Source organism: Prunus persica, chromosome G3, assembly GCF_000346465.2.
Source record: "Prunus persica cultivar Lovell chromosome G3, Prunus_persica_NCBIv2, whole genome shotgun sequence".
Lineage (NCBI taxonomy): Eukaryota > Viridiplantae > Streptophyta > Magnoliopsida > Rosales > Rosaceae > Prunus > Prunus persica.
The window spans coordinates 15,150,788-15,170,423 of record NC_034011.1 but is presented as its reverse complement, the minus strand read 5'-3'; the positions used below and the strand labels follow the sequence as shown (position 1 = coordinate 15,170,423).

The following is a 19,636-nucleotide window of genomic DNA, read 5'->3' as shown; positions in this document are numbered from 1 at the left end:
ATTTGATTATTATTGTAAATACTATATTATGCTTGGTTATATTATTTGATTGTTATTCTTGATATTGGAAGTAATACGTGTTGTCAGTTATCATTATAATTTGATTAATATTGACATATTCATATGTTATCTGTGGTGGTTGGAATTTTTGGGTTGATAAAGAAATTATGGAAAAGAGGATAATGGGAAGAATCTTTTGTGTACTTGAGTCTAACCATTGTAGGGACCAAGTTCAGGTGAGCCTGTATGCACAGTAGATTAGGAAATTGATGGTATAATTATCGATTGGGTAATTTGGGCTTGGAGATCAATGATGTAGACAAGATGACTACCAAAAGGGGAATTATGGGATGATTGAAATGGGTGTTAGTTTATATAATAGGGCATTCGAAATCACAGTGGTAAAATGCATGGTATGTGACATGCAGATTTGCTTGACCTATTATATAGATTAACATGTTGGGTAGAAATGAAGTTCATTCATGCATTGCATAAATTGTATATTATAAATCTCACTAATCACATAAGACATAGGACCCTTACTGAGGATGTAATGCTCACCCCATATTGAATCTATTGCAGGCTTTGAATATGAGGTTTAGTTTTTGCTGAGGAAACAAGAAGAACGGGTTGTGGATAGTTTTGAATGTTTTGTTGAAAGTTTGTTACTTTCTTGTTATTTTCCTTGTAAAATTACAATGTAAATTACTTTGACTTAAATAGAAGTTTATGTTCAATCTTCGTGTTTCTTGATATTTAAATTTTTTTTAGTTTTAGTTTTTCTTTTACCTCACACTCACAAAAAAAGATAAAATAAAATAAAATAAAATGTGACATGATGACACCTTACAAGCATGTGAATTCCATTTTCCTCTTGTTTGCTTCCATCCCATACTTCTTTTTCTTTCTTCTTGTGCTAGTTGCACTTCTTCCTTCATCATCATTGCTTCATGGATATGTTGAAGTTCTTTAATTGGCCACTAGCATAGTAGCTTTGGGTGGCACACTTCTTGGCATGCAAATTGAGTTGTTTTTCACAACACACAAGTCTACATCGGAAGACATTGATCAAAGTTAATAAAATGACATTAAACCAATTTGACCAAGTAAAAATATAAATGCATAAGATTATTTAATTACTCATTATAATTACATTTAAAATTAAATGTTAAGGGAAATAAACATGTATTATTGTAATATTATCACACCCCCCAACTAGCTTATTGCTAGTCTCTAGCAATTGAAGCATAAACAAAATCTAGCTCCAACTCGAAAAAATAAATACATATGTATTTATCACATCTCATTCTTGTATGTGTATTTACAAGTGTATTGGTGAATCTTCAAAGGTTTGTGCAAACATAGGGGTTAGTATGTTGTGTATATATATTTTTGAGAAAAACTTTCTTTTTGTCCACTCACATTTTTACTATTTTGCTCCCCCAGGCAGGTGATAGCTTAGAGTTCGGACTACCACATGAGCTACTCCATCTTCATTTCCATCCCAGTCTATCTACCTCGTAAGACTCTGCCTTACGTTGCTTTGTATATTGGAACTGATCTTGTAAACGAAACTCCAGTAGTTGCTCTGATATTGTTATGATATTTTGTATATAATGCAAGTCGTTCTTCTAGAACACTCTTTTGTACATAAAACATGTCGTTCTTATGGAATGACTTCTTGCATGCCATTCTTCCGGAATGGTCTTATGTTCTTATTTTTTTCATCATTGAAGATGAGGTACAAAATCCTTCACCTATTAGAAGTAAAATACCAAAATACTAATAGTAGTAAAAGTATGAAACAACACATGCTTACATCATTGGGGTAAAAAAAACTTCACTCAAAGATTCTTCAAACTCGGATTTGCTTAGCAAATAAACTAGAACCCTTGACGACCTAGTTACATCCTTATAGTCCTTTTCGATCATGACAGGCGCGATCAGGGATAGTCTCACTTCCAAAAGAGATTATCAAAGATATACTCGCTTCTCAAACACATCAACTGTACACTAATAGGAAAAAAAAATTGATATTTCATCTTTCAATAAGAAAATTAGATGTTTCTATGAAAAATTAAATTATAAAAATTGTTAATAACATGTATATACATAAGATAGATGGAATAGTGTGAGATGATGAATTTCAAATTAACCACAAAACTTTTTACAAATCCTAAGATACGTTTGTGACTTCGTGAAATCCGTAAGGATAAGATTCGTTTCCTGGGAGTCCTTTTCATTTTCACTGTCTTAGTAGTTTTCACTCCACCCTTCTACAAAACTACTTCTGGGGCTCGCATCTTTCGTTGGATCACTTATTTTCTCTTCTGTGTGGAAGTACGGGCTTTTGGAAGTCACAACGATGACTAAGAAGTCGACTGATCTCCTTGGTTGCGCGACAATCTGGGCCTTCAAACTTATCATCTTGGAATGTTTAAGTGGTAGTTCTTGTGTTCCCTAAAAAAAAAGTAGTAGTTTTTATGTTTCATGCACTTTATGTTGTAGTTAAGAACTTTTTGAGAATGTTTGTATAAATAACTGGGAAAAATTGTAGCAATGGTCCCTAGACTAAGTCCCAACTTTACTTTTCGTCCCTCACATTGCTAAATTGTTACCGTGGTACTTTAATTATGCCTCATGTTTCAGAAACCGTCCTTTCCGTCATCTCTATCAAATTTTCCGTTTAATTAGATGACATGGCATGGACAAGTCCTATTTGGCATGGGCAAAAATTTCATTTCCACATTAAAATGATTCAGCCGAATTAGAAAGCTTACACCATGGCATGGGCACAAATGTATTTTCACCGATGAAAAGGGTTTCGCGATTTTGAAACTGAAAGGTATTGAAGGTCGACATCAAACAGAGGGAAAAGCGAGGGAAAGGGGATGGGGAAAAGGGGTAGGGTTTCTTTGTTAAACTCCTATTTTTGGCTACCACCTCACCTTATTTCCTCCCCTCTTCCATGGCAAGAGCTGGCGGGAGAAAGAAATAGGTAAGGGTTTTGGTTTGAAGGGTGTCTTTTCTCCTAGCAACCTACGCCCGCTAATACCCTTTGGTGTTTTGGACGATCTACTTTGAAGTCTGCTTTTGGCCATATGTTGGAGCATCCCAGCAGTCTACCTTCGTGAGTGGCTTTTGGCTTCTATCGTTTGTTTTGTCTCCAGCCATGTGCTGAAGATTTTCAAATATTTTCTTGGAAATTTGGGCCTTCCTAAGGTCGGTTAGTGTACGAAGGGAATGGGCCAATCTCCTAAAGTAATGGATCATTTTTTATTAAGGTGATGGGCCACCTATTTCTCTCCTTATGCTTACCCAAATATTTAGGCTCAAGAAATCGGCTCAAATTTTAGGGCTCTACTTCCATTTCTCGGCTCATCAATAGGTCTCATGAATGCTCGTTACCATCCATACCATAACCCACTCAGCAAGCCCCGAGCATTTGCGCGGCTTGGGCACACTTAAGCTTGTAGAGTGGCTAGGTGTAAAAATAATAATTTTCTACTTGGCATTGCATGTTGATTAGCGTGCTTGAATTTTATTGTCTTTGAAAAGGGATATGATGCTTGACGGGATAATTAGCATGGGGTTGTAGAACCAGTCCCTTTTATAGGCTCATTTCAATTTTTAGCATGACGAATGACATATTCATTTGGCATGCCATGTGGTCGTGGCTCATGAAAGCGTGCATGATGAATTTCGAGTGCTCTGAACCGAATCTCTTCTTAATAAGGTGTCGCATTAGACCGGAAATTTATTTGGGCCCAACCCTGGATTTTTTGGGTCTCAACAATATTCTTATCCTTGGTTTTGACTTTGTATGTTTGAGTTTCTTATAATTATTTTGTTTATTCTCTACATCTCTACACTACCTTCTGCACGTAAGCTTAAAATTGATTAAAAATTTTGCTCTTAAGAGGTTGGGCTAGTACCTGGTATGAATATGGGTTTATGAAAGTGGATTTCAAATTTTGACTATGGGTTACACGCCATTATATGTACCTCACCCACATGGGCTGATGTAGGATTCTAGCATGTGGTTGGATATTGTTACTCGAATATCGATACTTTACCCACACTGGACGATGTAGGATTCTGGCATGTGGGCGGATATTGATACTTGGATACTAGTTATTAGTTATTTTACTACACGGGCTGATGTAGGATTCTAGCATGTGGACCCACATGTTCGATGTAGGATGCTGGCATGTGGGTTGAGATCTAGGCACCCTTGGCTAGGTGTGTTGTAGGCCATTGACAGGCACTCTGCGTGCATAGGAATTGGTTTGGTTTGGTCGCATGAGCGATGTAGGATTACGACGTGTGTGTTAGACAGCTCATCCCTAGTCACAGGGTAGAAAGTTGAAACCATGTGGGCTAGTCAAACGATCCTCTGGTTGAATTGTTTCCCTCAGTACATGATAATGATGTGTTGAGTTTGGGTGTATGTATTTGTATATCTATATATGTATTTGTATACGGGTATATTTGTGGAGATACTTCCCATGTTGAGATTTCTTGAGCATGTGTGATATGTTCGTAATGTCACATGATTTTATATCTCACATGATTTTATATCCTTTTACTTAGTTTTATGAATTAATTTGGACTAAAGATGTTTAGTTTAGTTATTTCCTAGTTTTTTAGCTTATGAGCCACGAAATGTATAAATTCACCAAATATTCATTGCAACAAAGGTTAACATAATTCCAATTGGATATGCAAGGCAGCATCCTGAAGTTTATCCATGAATATTTTCATAAATTTTTTTGAAGACTGCTAAGGTGTCCATTTTTCATTAGACAACTCAGCATAAATTAATTCCCAGAGAATACTGAGTCAGCGGGGGTATTTTGGCCATAACTCACTCATATGACATCGGATTGAGGCACACGACATATGGCTGAAGAGAACACATCCAGAGCTTTCCAAAGAGTGGTCATACGCAATTTTTGGAGGTCAGGAAGGTGTCCAAATCGCATTCTTAATGAGTATCACATGCAGTTTCCTAGAGGTTTTAGGAAACTTAGTTTTAATTACCTTTTCTAGTTAGGAACTGACTTGGAAATCAAGTCTTCGTGTAAGGCCACTTGTTTACACCCATTCTAACTAGGTTTTAGGTTCTTTTAAGAAGGGAGGTCGTGGGGGTGCAGAAGAGACACCAGAAATTTTAGACTTCAACTGTGGAGCAACGAAGAGTGACCGTGCCTCTAAACTCTAAGGGTTTTTCTTATCTCTTTCTCCATATTTTATTTTTTCTTTGTTACCATGATTATGAGTAACTAATTTTCTTTTACTGAAGCACTAATTATTCAAAGCTTAGTTATGTCACGCTATTAGAATTTTCTTGTTGTTGAAATTTAATCACTGTGCTTATTTTCTTAACTAATGATATTGATGCTTAGCTACCATCTAGGTTTTTGGTTAAGTAATTTGATGTATGTTAGGGTATACGCCATGCCTAATATGAGTTTTGCTTCTTGTGATTAAATTCATGAATGTCTAAGGTAAACACCATACTCTTAGAGGTTTGTGTGATTGTGTGAAGTTCTCATTGAACCTAAGGTCTTTTTATATGTTTACATTTATGCCTCACGCCAAGGATAAATTGCATGTAAGAAGAAGTGGTTAATTGCTGTGAAAAGAGTTAATCATAATTTTGGAGAACTATCATCAACATAACTTGGGAATTTTGATAGTATGCATGCTAAGGTTTGGATAAGAGGAATTGTGGTGGAATTGTTGTCTTGGTAAGCTTCTTTAAAAATTTTCACAAACTTATTTAGTTCACGTTTTTCTTCATTATCTTGTCTTTTAATTTTCTTGTTTTCAACATTCTTTTAAAGAAAATCTTTCAAAACCAACTTTCAAAACTCCTCTACTAAGTTTTAGTTGAGTCATTAGTTTTAAGTTTATTAATTAGGGTGTCTAAAGTAATTTAGGATTTAAATTAGTTTATAATTCACAACAACTTGAGAATTTATTCAGTCTCTGTGGGAACGACCTTGTATTTGCCTTGAATATTTTGCATTAACCTTGAATATTTTGCATTAACCTTGTGCGCTTGCAAGTTTATTTCTTGAATTTAACTATCTAATTTTCAGGTAGTAAAATTATACATAATGTGTATTGAGACTACTCTACACAAGTATGACCATTTGAAACAAAGTTCAGAATTGAGATTGGACATTTGGAAATTGCTGGCATATTATATTTTGTGTTAACGAGATATTTTAGTGGGTTTAAATTTACAGTTTTACAATAAGGATTAAATAAACAAGTTTATATTGTTTTCCAAGAAATTGGAGAAGTATTAATTATATGGTTTTCCTTATCTTATGTTATGACATGAACTTACTGAAGTGAATTATTTTCAAGTATCGGAGGGTAAATATGTACGTATACAAAAAAACTTTGTTGCGTAGTGTTTTGATAGTTATTTCCTAAAACAGAGGGGGTTATTTATGTTGAATATAAATTATGTTTAACGCTTTGTTTTCGTCCACTCACATTTTCTGTTTTGCCCCCCAGGTTTCTAGATATCTAAGGTCAAGACCACCATGTCGAGGCATCATCGTTGTTCGCTCCATAAGCTCGCAGCGTAGAAACTTCCCTTTATCATTCTCTACTTTCCTTTTTCCTTAGGTTGTAAACTTAAATCTTTAGTTTCTCTGCTTGCTCGTTTCCAGTTTGGGTAAAGGGCGTGAAGTCTATTTCAATTGTGTTAACTGTTATGTGTGCCTTTACCTTGTGCATGCTGCAAATTTGGGTTAGGAAACAGACCCACGTGAATCTTTTTCTCTGATTTAGGAAAGTCAACAATTTCAACTGGGTTGATAAAGAGTTGACAGAGGCAGCCGAAAAGTGTAACACCCTGACTCCAAATTTAACCCATTATTTAAATTATTTAAGTGAAATTACAAATTTACCCTTGAGGTAGGGGTAATTTGGTCACTTTCTTACCCCGAAAAGAGTTTGGGGTAGTGACTGGTATTTTTGGGAAGGTCGTACTGACATGAGTCTGTAGACATGCGGTGGGCTCGAATCGGAGTTGTAACGAGAGAGATATGGTTAAAAGAAACTCAGTGGCACAATCGTAATTATTTTGAAATGAGATTTTTTATAAAAAAAATCAGATTTTTCTCTCTCTCTCTCCCCCCCCCCCCCCCCCCCCCCCGGCGTGGTCTCTCTCTCTCTCCCTTCTCTCTCGCTCGCGCAACGACAGCCGGCCACATTTTGGCCGGCCGTTCCGTCCTCCGTCCATCGATGACGACGGGGCCAGTACCAAAATGACCGTGGCGTCGTCCTCTTTCAACCCCAGCCAGGTCCCGCGCCAGCCGCAGTGGTTTCGCTGAAAAATGAAAAAGAAGCGACCGGTGTCATCCGAACTTCTCCGTCGTCAATCTCCCTCCTCAAGCCACCGATTCCGACGAGTGAGGTATGGTTTCTCACCTACTTTTCATGCTCTAGCTGCCTGTTGGATAGGATTTGATCGATTCTTAGCGTAGGTAATTCGATTTACGAATTGAAATTCAGCCGGCTTTGGGATTGTGATTCCGGCCATCTCCGGTCAGTTTTTGGGGTAGGTCCAAGAACAAAAGTGGCTCCAAATAGGGTGTTATACCTAGAGTAGGAGTTTGGAGCCGTGGTTTTGAGATTTGCGGGCGATGCATAATCGCTTTGGGCACCCAGCGCTCCGGCGAGTGTGGCGGCACGTGGGCGAGGGTAGTGAAGTTGCACTTTGTCTCGTAGGATCCTTAGTTGTCACGAGTGCATAGGATTTCGCGGATATCAATTTGGACGTCGTTTGACTATTGAATGGATATCGCCTATTGCGCGTTATCCGGGTTTGATAGGTTGGGACCGTTGGATGGTCTCAAATTTAATATATGTTAATCTAGGTATTTCTAGGATTGTGTAGGAATTCACGGATCGTGAATCGGAGCCCCGGATGTTCCAATTAAAGAATTTAAAGTTTATGTTTTATATTACTCGTCAGATCGTGCGATCGTGAGCGATCTAACCGTCCGATCTAAACTAAACTTGCAGGACGAGTGTCCTATACCTTGTAGAACCCATAGGAACTTTTGGATCGGAATTTGGAGGTGGTGGGCCCCGTGGGCCCGTTTGACCCAATGTGAGTAGTTTGACCCTTGGTTGACCTTGAGTCTTCCAAGGTAGTTTTACCTTCCTAGAAGGATTAAAATGACCCCAATGACAGGTCTTGAGCATTGTTGAGCTATGTTGACTGGGTCGAGATTTAGAGTGTTTATTTTTATCGTAGGAAATTCTTGGTCCTTATTTTTAAATAAATAGTATGGCTTTGTGATGAAATTGTTAGGCATATGAATTTAATGGTTTATTGAAAACCATTTTTATAATTAATAGTTAATTTAGCATTTTTGGTAAAGTATTGGTGATGTGTGGGGTACTTGGGATGTTGTTGAGGTGTATACAATATTAGAGTTTAACTTATATAATTAAGTATAGGTATAATTGTACGAAAAGAGTTTAGAATGTCAGTTTGAAGTGCTATACGCACTACTTTAGGTACCTCCCCGGAGTATGATTTCACTACAAGTACCACCCTGTGAATGTTAGGTCCCACGTGGCGTAGGTTATCCGGCGTGCGGACAGACCTCATACGTGGAGTTGGTTGTACCGGCGTAGGGGGAGATTATGTGATAATATATTAAGGTCGCACGTGGCGTAGGTTATCCGGCTTATCGACAGACCCCATACATGGCGTTGGTTGTACCGGCGTATGGGGAGACATTGTGATATGATATTCAGGTCTCGCGTGGCGTAGGTTATCCGGCGTTGAGACAGACCCCATACGTGGCATTCGTTGTACCGGCGTATGGGGAGATATTGTGATAGTATATTGAGGTCGCACATGGCGTAGGTTATCCGGCTTGTTGACAGACCCCATACGTGGCGTTGGTAGTACCGGCGTATGGGGAGATAATGTGAAATACAGAGAAATGAATAAAGGTATTACCTATGTGTGGAATTGGGTTTTAGGGAAGAACTACGTGTGGCGTGATCCCTCAGTGAGGGTACGTAGGCAGCCTAAGGTTATTAGGTGTAGCTGCGCACATAAATGTGATTGTGTTAGGAGGTTAAAACCTCGTATATTGGGATTGGAAAAGTTGAAAGATGCATGTTGAAATTTAGTAATCATAATTTATATTTGAATTTATCGTTTGCCTTGTTTAAGGCATGAATTGATTTGTTAGCATGCTTGGTAGTTGAGAATTATTGGAAGGCTGAAGGTCGTTTATGTGAATTGCATGAAATTATATTGTGCATGCTGTCAGTTGTGAATATTAAATGTGTTTTTGTGCAGGTTGAAATTCTGGGCAATGTTCAATTTAAAGAGAAGACTCTACCGAAATTTTGGTAGAAAGTCTGGTACCCTTATTCCATTTTGGGAAAAAGGGTATAGCTTTAGAAGTGGGCCCGACATCGGGGTGATGTCGGGAATTTCCACAGGATTCATCTCGGGATTCGGGAAATTCGGGGCGGGTCTTGTCAAAAAAAGGGACGTCTCTGAAATCTCTGCCACCAGAAGATCAAAACCTTTTTATATATTCAGAGATATTGTTTCTACTCAGAAGAAGGCACCATCTTTCAAGGGATACGCAGACTGTGTTTTCTAAAAAAATAAGCAGGAAATAGGGAGTTGTTCAAACTGGAAAATCAAACCAACCATCACAGTTTGAGCTATCACAGGGGCAGTTGGAATTAAAGAGGGATTAAGTTTTCTTTCAAAAAAAACAGAGAAGTGATTGACTGAAAGAAACTGACCATTGAGAGCTTATCCGCAATAATTGATAAAACCCCTCTTTCTTTACATTTTAAAAATAAAAGATCTTTTGAGAAAATCTGCCGCCTATTTCTAAAGAATCAAAAACCCTACTCCAAAGCATTTCTTATAAATATAGGAGAAGGTGAATAGAGCAAGAGGACTCATTTTTTCAACAATCAATCAAACAATCAAAAATCAACCAAAGGAAAAAACTCAAAATGAACACTTGATCACTGAGAACCTTCAAAATAAACTGGAGCAACCAAAAAATCATTTGAGCCACAACAGAAGCCAGTTATAGATCAGAACTTCCAAGTTCAGACTTAGAGAAATAAGTCATTCAAAACAAGACTTCTCTCATTACAAATTTGGTTCAGCAAAAGCCAAGACAAGCAGAGTTTGAGTTTTTACAAATATGAAAACCTCAACAAATTTATGGAGAGCCCTGATCAAGCAGAACAGGTACCATAGTGCAGTTCTAGCTCAATAATCCTCAAGTCCAGCCACTTCTGCCCCTTTCAAATCAAAGAAGTTGCAGTTTTGCCCGTTCGAAAAGCCTTCCAGGGCTTGAAATAGATTAAAGCTCTGCCAAACTCAAACTTTGGTATCAATTTACAGCTGAAGCTTAGCAGTTGAAGTTGTTGACAATTCAGTCCAGCACAGACATACCTAGTCCAGCCTGGATCAGAAGCTTCTATCCAGGCATAAATGGAATTTCAGCCATCTTTTTGTCTTTCTAGAGTTGATCCTTTCCTTTCTAGTTTCGTAAAAGGCAGTTCTGCCTAAAAACAGTCCACTTTATTATCACTTATTCTGGCCAGAACTACCAATCTTGTATTGAGATAAATTGTGAAGTCCTCACCAATCTGAGGCAAGAAAAGAACTTACTTGGGATATATTCCTCACCCAAATTCACGATCGCTTGTTTAGAAATCAGTAACTTGGGGCGGAAGTTATCTGTTTCAAAGAAGTTTGCTAGGATTTTTCATTGCTAGCAGTGGCACACTCGCACACCAAAGAAAGTTGGCTTGTTGACCAGTCAATGATTTTTAAGGCAATGGAGAATTTTGCCCTTCCATCACAGGAGTAAACACAAAACGGGTGAACATGGCTTGTTAATAAAGTGGGTCTACCATCGGTTAGATGTCGGACAGGAAGCAGGGCTTGTCACGGATTCCAAGGGAGAATCCGAGGCAGGTCCTATCAAATGGCTGAAGAGTTAATAAAGTTAAATTAGTGTTAAGTTGTGTGCCACATGTCACAAAACTAAGGGTGAAACATGAGTTCACATGGGTTTTGGTAACAGGAAAATTAGGCTCATAGAGGTATTTGAAAGAAAGTATTTGGATTTGACAACAAAGTTAAATTTGCTAAAGAAAATTTATTTGTTGGTCCATTTTCCTACGAACACTCCTTTTGATGGTTTGATAACTTGGATCTGATTGCTCTGCAAAGTGAGGAGGTCGTTTGGTCAACACCAATGCCCCGATTTGATTTCTGGCTCACGAAGAGGATTCTTTCAACTTCTAAACAAAATTAAAATTTGGATCAGGTTGACAGGAACAGGGGAGCTCGTGTTGGACCTTCTATCCTGATCTAGAGTTGCACATGCGAGCCACTATTGGGTATACGACCAGCCAAATAGACCTGGTATAAGTGGTGTAGGATGTTGATTTGTTGTGTTTGCGCTTATTCTGGACTTTTTGCTCAAGCCATTAAACTCCAAGGGAGGTACTGGCTTGGATGAGTTCTTCTCTATGCCTCAATCAAAAGGACTTCAATATTCTTGCATTTATACGTGTTGGTCTGATAGATACAAGCAATACCAAATCAAACAATGAGGGAACTAGAATCATGGTTAATGATACCTATTTGGGTTTAGAAACCTAATTGAAATTCAATCAGCCCTTAGATCAGGTCAAGATTCTTAGTCAATTCGGGCCCAATGACATAGTTCGGGCCTGAATTAACCTTTTACTTTCGGACTAATAGGGCCCTATTCGGGCCTAGACCTCTGCTTTGGGTTTGAATGATAAGTTTAAATAACACGAAGGCGGGAAATTAAATTAATCTATATAGATATTTAAAATATGTAAAAGCAATTAAATAGCTGATATTTAATGAAACAGTTAAGATAAACTCCGAGGTCTCTTTATCTGATTTTAACTTGATAACAAAGAAGAACGAGAGTTCTAAATTTATCCATTTAACTAATTCAAAATATCGATTACAATGTAAGAAAAAACTGGAGATTTCTCTATCCAGTTAGATGGGATATATTAATTCAAATGATCATTCGAAAGAAATCATACTATGGAGATGGCAAAGCAACAAAAAGATGAACACTGGTTCATAGGTGGAAGGATGGAATGTCTGTGACAAAACCGCTAGTTTTTTGAGATGTTTCCCTTACTTGAGTTCTCTATATCCGGAAATCTAGTGGGCAATTCAACACCCTCCTGTTCTAGTGGCTTTTATCCAGCTTGCTTTCCTGTTGGGCGAGAAGAAGGTCAAGTAGCTATTAATGGTGACAATCCTTCTTTAGACCCTCACGTGAGTCTATGTGCAACTATTACCAATCTTTTAAACTTTGGTGTGGCCTAAAGACCTGGTCTTCCTGACATTATGGGCTTTTATTAATTTTTGTTCATTGTCGGCCCATTATCAAAAAGGTTCCTTTTATCTTTTTCAAAGACAAGGAAAATAAAAGATATTGGACCTGGATTTCAACAGTTCTCTTTTTGTGTTTGGTCCATTTTCAAAATATGGCACAAATGCTAATAAACATTAAATTTTATGTATTTGAAATATATAGATATAGTCCATTTCAAATGAATTTGAAATTACTATATGCAAGGAATCATTTCAAATCCATTTGCGTCCTTCATTTCCTTCTTATTCAAATCTTGCATTGTTTTAGTAGTTCAAATAAACAAATTAAGATATTGGGTCGGTGCATATTTAAAGTCTTGACGTATCTATGTATTCTTTTTGTTTTCCCATCACGTGAATCTTATACCTTGCTTGGGTTCATATTTTATCTCTTTAGTGATTGAAAAAGGAAACGTCTAAGCTTGGATATGCTTCTAGTATTCTGAGTTCGGTTTTCAAGGAATAACCTTCTCTTGAAGTGATGCTTGTTGTATTTCTTTCCACTTCTTTCCTTTTTATAGCTTACACAACTCATATTATAAATTGTTCTAAGCTAGTATGATCAAATTGTTAGTCTTTAATTTCTGTGAATCGATCAGTATTATCCTCCTTGTGATTCCTTCAAACAATTAAATTTTTCTCTTATTCAATTCGTACCTGCAGCACTTTTGTCTCATGACATTGCATTCTGCAGAATTTCTCTCAGGTTCTCTTACACCCTAATTCACATTCGTAGTAGAGGTACGTTATAATGTCATCTAAATCCCTAGATTTCTTTTCTCCATTTCCTTCTTTTTCATATTGGGTCAGTGCGTATTTAAAGTCTTGACGTATCTATGTATTTTTTTGTTTTCCCATCACATGAATCTTATACCTTGCTTGGGTGCATATTTTATCTCTTTAGTGATTGAAAAAGGAAACCTCTAAGCTTGGATATGCTTCTAGCATTCTGTACTATAGAGTTCGGTTTTCAAGGAATAACCTTCTCTTGAAGTAATGCCTGATGTATTTCTTTCCACTTCTTTCCTTTTTATAACTTACACAACTCATATTATAAAGTGTTTTAAGCTAGTATGATCAAATGTTAGTCTTTAATTTCTGTGAATCGATCAGTATTAGGGGTGGGCACGGTTCGATTTGGACCGGTTTTTGTCTCAAATTAGAACCGATCCGGTACTATTCATCCGGTTTGGACGTTCGGTTCGGTTTTAATAAAAAAATTTCAAAAACTGTCCGGTTCGGTTTGAACCGGTTTTGGCCCGGTTCCGGTTCCGGTTCGGTTTTGAACCGGATTATAAAAATTATTTTTTAAAATTATTTTTTAATACAATTGTCAACTGAAATATTATTTTTTTACTTGAAAATTAACAAATTATTCAATTTCATATAAAAAATAAATATTAAAGTGAGAAAAGAGAGATATTTTGACATTGAACTTGGATAAATATTAGGTTTTTTTTAATGAAATTAAAAATATAGCATTAAATATAAATATATATTGTAACTATATATTTTTTTAGTTTCACCGGTTCGGTTCGGCCCGGTTCGGTGTTTGAAGACATGGAACCGGATCCGGAACCGGTCCAAACCGGTCCGGTTCGGTTTTTGACCGATTTTTGACTTTTTGGTCAACTCGATTTTTTTCCGGTTTGGTTCGGTGTGGTTCGGCTCGGATTTCCGATTCGCCGGTTTGAGTGCCCACCCCTAATCAGTATTATCCTTCTTGTGATTATTCCTTCAAACAATTATATTTTTCTCTTACTCAATTTGTGGAGCACCTGCAGCACTTTGATCTCATGACATCGCATTCTGCCGAATTTCTCGCAGATTCTCTTACACCCTAATTCATATTGGTATTAGAGGTACGTCGACGTTGAAACTCTCTCACACTTCAGTATTAGTTATATGTTAAGAGATAGTCTCTTGAAACTCTAATCTAGCCAATGGAGGGTCTAGGTCAGTGAAAAAGGACCTTGACTTGTAGATCACAAATTTCAGGCTCAAACCCTATGACATTAATTGTGTGTAACTCTCACCCTCTAATTTAGACTATCCTTGTATTAAATAAATAAATAAACTCTTATCTCTAGACATAAACCTACCAATTTTTTAACATTTATATGAAAAGCCCAAATTTTAATATAAGTTATAGTTGTCCTAGTAATATAACGTATTCATAGACTATGCCATCTACCTTAACTACTTGTCAAATCCCTTATTTTTATCATTTAAATTTAATTCCTTTAAATTTGGAAACCTATTCAATAATTAACGTTTCAAACAAAAGTAAACACCTAATATACATAAATAATAATACACATAAATAATAATAATATAGCTAAACAAACAATGATAATAATATACCTGATAAAAATTAATCTTTTGCCTGAAAAGTATTGGTTAGGTCATTGTCCGTTGGAAATATATGGTGATACATGCAAAATAGATAAATTACCTACATATGTGATACATGATCAGTGAATAGATAGGTAGGTATTATGTCTAGAACAAGGGTCATTTTCAAGTTCATATTCATTTTTAAGGACATTTACAGTTATATACTCAAACTCATTGAGAATTTACATTTCACCCCACCGTTAGCCGAACTATTAATAAAAGAGTGCTGCTAAATGAACCCTAAAATTAACTGAGTACACCTTATGATCTGATTACACCCTAATATTTTAATCAAAATGTAAAATTAACTAAGTACACCTTATTTAACTACCAAAAATACCCTTGATACACCCTAATACACTCTATTACACAACACCCTAACATCAATCCTTCTTTTTATGAGTGTTATACTTTTCCAGCTCTTACTTGTTGCAATTTCTACACTCATGAATCTCAATGTCTACAATTTATTTAAATTTTTTACTTTGACAGGAAAGCAAGGGCATAGAAGACTTTGGTGATGTTATTAGAGAAGCCGGTAGAAATCTCAATGTCTGCAATTTATTTAATATTCCTTACTTTCTCATCTTCTTCAACCTTAAATAAAGTAAACCTACTTTTGTATGATTATTTGATGGTTGATAACTAGCTTGATGTCTTGTTTGGTTATAATCTACTTGTATTCAGTGACTAAAATTAATTCTTTTTCTTTTGTCATGAAAGCTATATTGCAGCTAACAGAATCAAGTTCATTTTTCCTCCAGGTTGATTTGTTTAAAGTACGTGGGAAGTTTGCCTTATCATATGTTTATGAAGATCGCTTTTTACTCTACAAAGGGAAAATTCTTCTAGTCACTCATCGAAGATTGATACTGTGGCAAGTAAGTTAGCTGGATTAGAATCATTGCTATCTATCCCTTCCTATCTGCTATACACCATTCAACGACACCTCCTTGCGCCTTCGTCAGTACTCGCAGCGTTGTTCGTGGGCACCAAGTAATATGAAAACTTCTCTATGTTTGATTAGAGTTGAATATGGTGAGTAGGGTGTACTTATTAAAATTATATTTATTTCACAATTCAATATATTCCTTTTGGTTATTTCATATTAGGGTAAATTAGTAATTTAATAAATAGTTTGGTAATATGGTGTACTCAGTTAATTTTAGGGTTTGTTTAGCAGCACTCTTAATAAAATCATTAAATGCTAATGTGGCATTTGTGGGACCTATTTTTAACTGACGTGGACTCCGCATAAGCAATAAATTAAGAAAACAAATAAAATAACCAAAGAATAAAACAAAATAACAATTTAAATAAATAAATAAACACATTAAAGAAGAAAAAAAACCTTAGCACTCTCATCCTCTTCCCCGTAGCCACCATCTTCCCCATAGCACCTACCCTCTTCCCCACAACACCTCCCCATTCTCTGTCTCTATGTCACCATCTCGCTGTTCAGGAGCGGAGCCACCTTTAGGCCAGAGGTGCCCTGGCCCCTCCAATGTTTTCTAAGTTTTCACCTATCAAGGCAATGTATTGTAAAATATTAAAAGGATTTTGCATGTTTGAAGTTAATGGTGTAGGGGCTTTTTCGTTCCGGTAGCTACTGATGGACCTGGGTTGCTGTAAAGAGCCAAATATATAAAATTGCCCCTTGAGTCTGAGTTCAAGGATCAGTCCCCAAGAGGGTTTCAAAAGGGTAGCTGAGCCTTAGGAAACACCTTGGTCTTCTTCACAAATGAAACTAACAGTCGCTTACAGATAAATTCTTGGCTTGGCATGAGAAGCTTGTGGCATGGAAGCTGAACATTCATGAGTTTAGCATGAGAGAGAGAGAGAGAGAGAGAGAGAGAGAGAGAGAGAACTGTGATTTCCTATGAGAAACAGAGGTTTTAAGGCAAGAGGGAAGATATTATAAAAGGATTCGTTGAAGAGAGAGAGATGGGGGGGATAACAATAAGTGTGTTGAGTAGTTTCCGACAACCTGACAAAAGCTTGGTCAGACTCTGGAATGGCTTGCCATAAGAGAAAATGAGAGGAGATGGAGGAATGGGGCTCGAAATTGCAGAGGTTTCAGAGATAAGATATGAAGCTTGCTCTCTGGATGTGGCTTGTAGCTAGTGGTGAAGGGTGTGGTGTTTAATGGGTAGGAGGTGCCTCCTTTTATAGTCGCTGGAAGCTACTCCTTCCCAAGGAACCCTAGTTGGTTCTCTCCAATTTTGCTAAATCTTCTCCTCCATTTCTTTTCTCTTCCTTTGATTCAACCTCTTTCGTGAAATCTTCCTCTGTCCAAACACACACAGATAAGATTTTTGAGAGCTCTAAGGCCTTTTTGCAGCTGCTTCAGTGTTAAACTCCTATTTTTGGCTACTACCTCACATTCTTTCCTCCCTTATTTCATGGCAAAAGCTGGTAGGAGAAAAGAGTGGGTAATGGCGCTGGTCTAAATGGTGTTTTGCTCAAGTATCCTTTGATTTTTTGGATGGCTTGTGTTGGGGTTTGTCTTTGGCCATGTGCTGGAGATTCCCAGCAGCATGCATACATAGATAACCTTTGGCTTTTGTCGTTGTTTTGTCTCCAGCCATGTGCTGGAGACTATTAGATATTTTTCTTGGTTGCTTCTTCCTTTCTAAGGTGATGGGTTAACCCATTAAGGGAATTGGCTAATTTTCTAGAGTATTAGGCTATTTTTCCTAAAGTATTAGGCTATTTTCTCTCCTTTATGCTTACCCACATATTTGGGCTCAAGAAATCTCCTTTATGCTTACCCACATATTTGGGCTTAAGAAATGGGCTTTAGTTTCAGGGCTCGCAAGCAGCCCAAAACTTCCATTTCTCGACTCATCAATGGGCCTCATGAAAACTCGTAACCATCCTTTCACAACCCGCTCAGCAAGCTCCAGGCATTCGCGTAGATTGGGCCCACTTAAGCTTGTAGTGTGGTGTGTTGCTTATTTGCTTGGCGTGGCACATGTGCAAGTGCATACGACGAACTCTTGTGTACCTAAGTTGGGTTTCTTCCGAAGTTAGGTGTCGTACTGGGCTAGAAATATATTTGGACCCAACCTTGGATATTTTGGGCCTCAACAAATGGCCCCCGTAATAAATTCATTTTGAGTAATAATGTGAAGTTATATTGGCTATTCTTTGCTGATTTTTATATCGTTCTCTATTGGGTTTTAGTAAATACTGATTTCTTTAGTATAATAAATAAAAATAAATAGCTATACTTGGATAGATTTAGTTGGCAAATCTTAATTTTTATCATAACTGACCAAATAGGTTAAAAAAAAAGTTGATATAACAATAATTAAAATGGCTACAGAGCTTAACGTATTTCAAAATATAAGTTTAATACATGTTAATTTTTCTTGTGCAATCTATATTTTTTCTCTTCTTGCTCTAGATGTTTGGTACATATTAATTTTTTGGGCCCCCGAAAGTTTGAATCCTGGCTCCGTCCCTGTCGCTGTTGCAATTTGGGCAAGTAAAACTTCAATAAAAATTTAAAAAATTATGTCTTTCTCTCTCTTCAACGGGTGGGCTAGCTAAAGTTATTACCTTACAATCTAATGATATTTTTTGTTTTTACTTCAAGTTTCTATAGTCTTTCTAGAAATAAAAATATGTATTAAATCATATCAATTACGGTAGTTCATAATTTCATTGATTAATTTTCAATACGCTTTTTTTTCTTTTTATACAAGCTATATTTGTTGAGGGGGGGAATCGGACCTAGGACCTCGAGTGCATGGCTAAATGCTAATTTCCAATAAGGTTTAACATAAAACAAATACATATTAATAATTAAAACCAAAAAGCACATATTATAAAATGAAAAATATGTTGGATAACATAATTGAAAGTGTACCTATTTTAATATGTATTTTTATTGATGTCTTGTACCTAAACTCATAAAGAATTGGACTTTTCTGGACCAGTAATAGGTTAATACATATTGGCTATGTTTAAAACAAGTCAAATATATAGGTTTGATTTTTTTAATCCCCAAAACTCTCCTTAGGCTACATCCCACCGTAGTCATTAAGGCTTAGTTCCGCCCTTGATTAAGACTGATTCGGTATCTTGCTTCGTTGGACCTTAGTCATTAGTTTTACTTAAAAAAAATTGAATTTTATTTATAGAAATATAAGGGGATGGGCTGCGCAACATGCTGGTAAGAAAAAAATTAGTTTGAAAAATCAAAGTTACTAATTTTAATATTATACCCTAGGTCCAGGCAATATCAAACCCTCTCACCCATCATGTCGCGTTTGCCAACAATCCTCAAATAGCTCTATTAGACTTTGAGACCAGTCAATAATATGAATTCAAGGTGAAGATCATGTAGCTCGATATTTTTAAGTCTCTGGTTATTTATACTCTATCCAGTAGACTAGGTCGACCCTTAGCCTCTCTTCCTACAAATATTGTGATTTGTAGGAAGGACGAATAATTATTTATACATTTGTTTTAATTGTGTACCTAAGTGAGTTATTTGGGATTGTTTGGACAACAATATGCAACCCTTAGACATCAGCCAAATTTCATTATAGCACCTGGTTTTTTCCTTGGTAACAATCTTTCAATTTTTATTTTAATTATTTATTTTTGTTTGACAGCTCCGTGGATTTTTATATCGGGAGAAGCCTTCAAATTACTGTACAAATACATAGAGAGGAGCATTTATTCCAATTGCCTTTGAGTTTTTCCTTTCCCCAACAAAAAGAAAGAAAAATCTGACCCAAAAAAATAATAATGAAGGAAGTG

The 19,636-nt window shown here is 36.6% G+C and overlaps 1 long non-coding RNA gene across 2 annotated transcripts; it reads left to right on the top strand.

The window, feature by feature from the left end:
- LOC109947842 lies at positions 13,033-19,634 on the top strand. 2 transcript variants are annotated; one of them, XR_002270613.1, is made up of 5 exons: positions 13,033-13,207; positions 14,294-14,328; positions 15,356-15,401; positions 15,628-15,901; positions 19,489-19,634. It is a non-coding gene; the product is annotated as an uncharacterized LOC109947842 (long non-coding RNA). The 2 variants fall into 2 exon arrangements; XR_002270612.1 differs by having other exon boundaries at positions 14,251-14,328.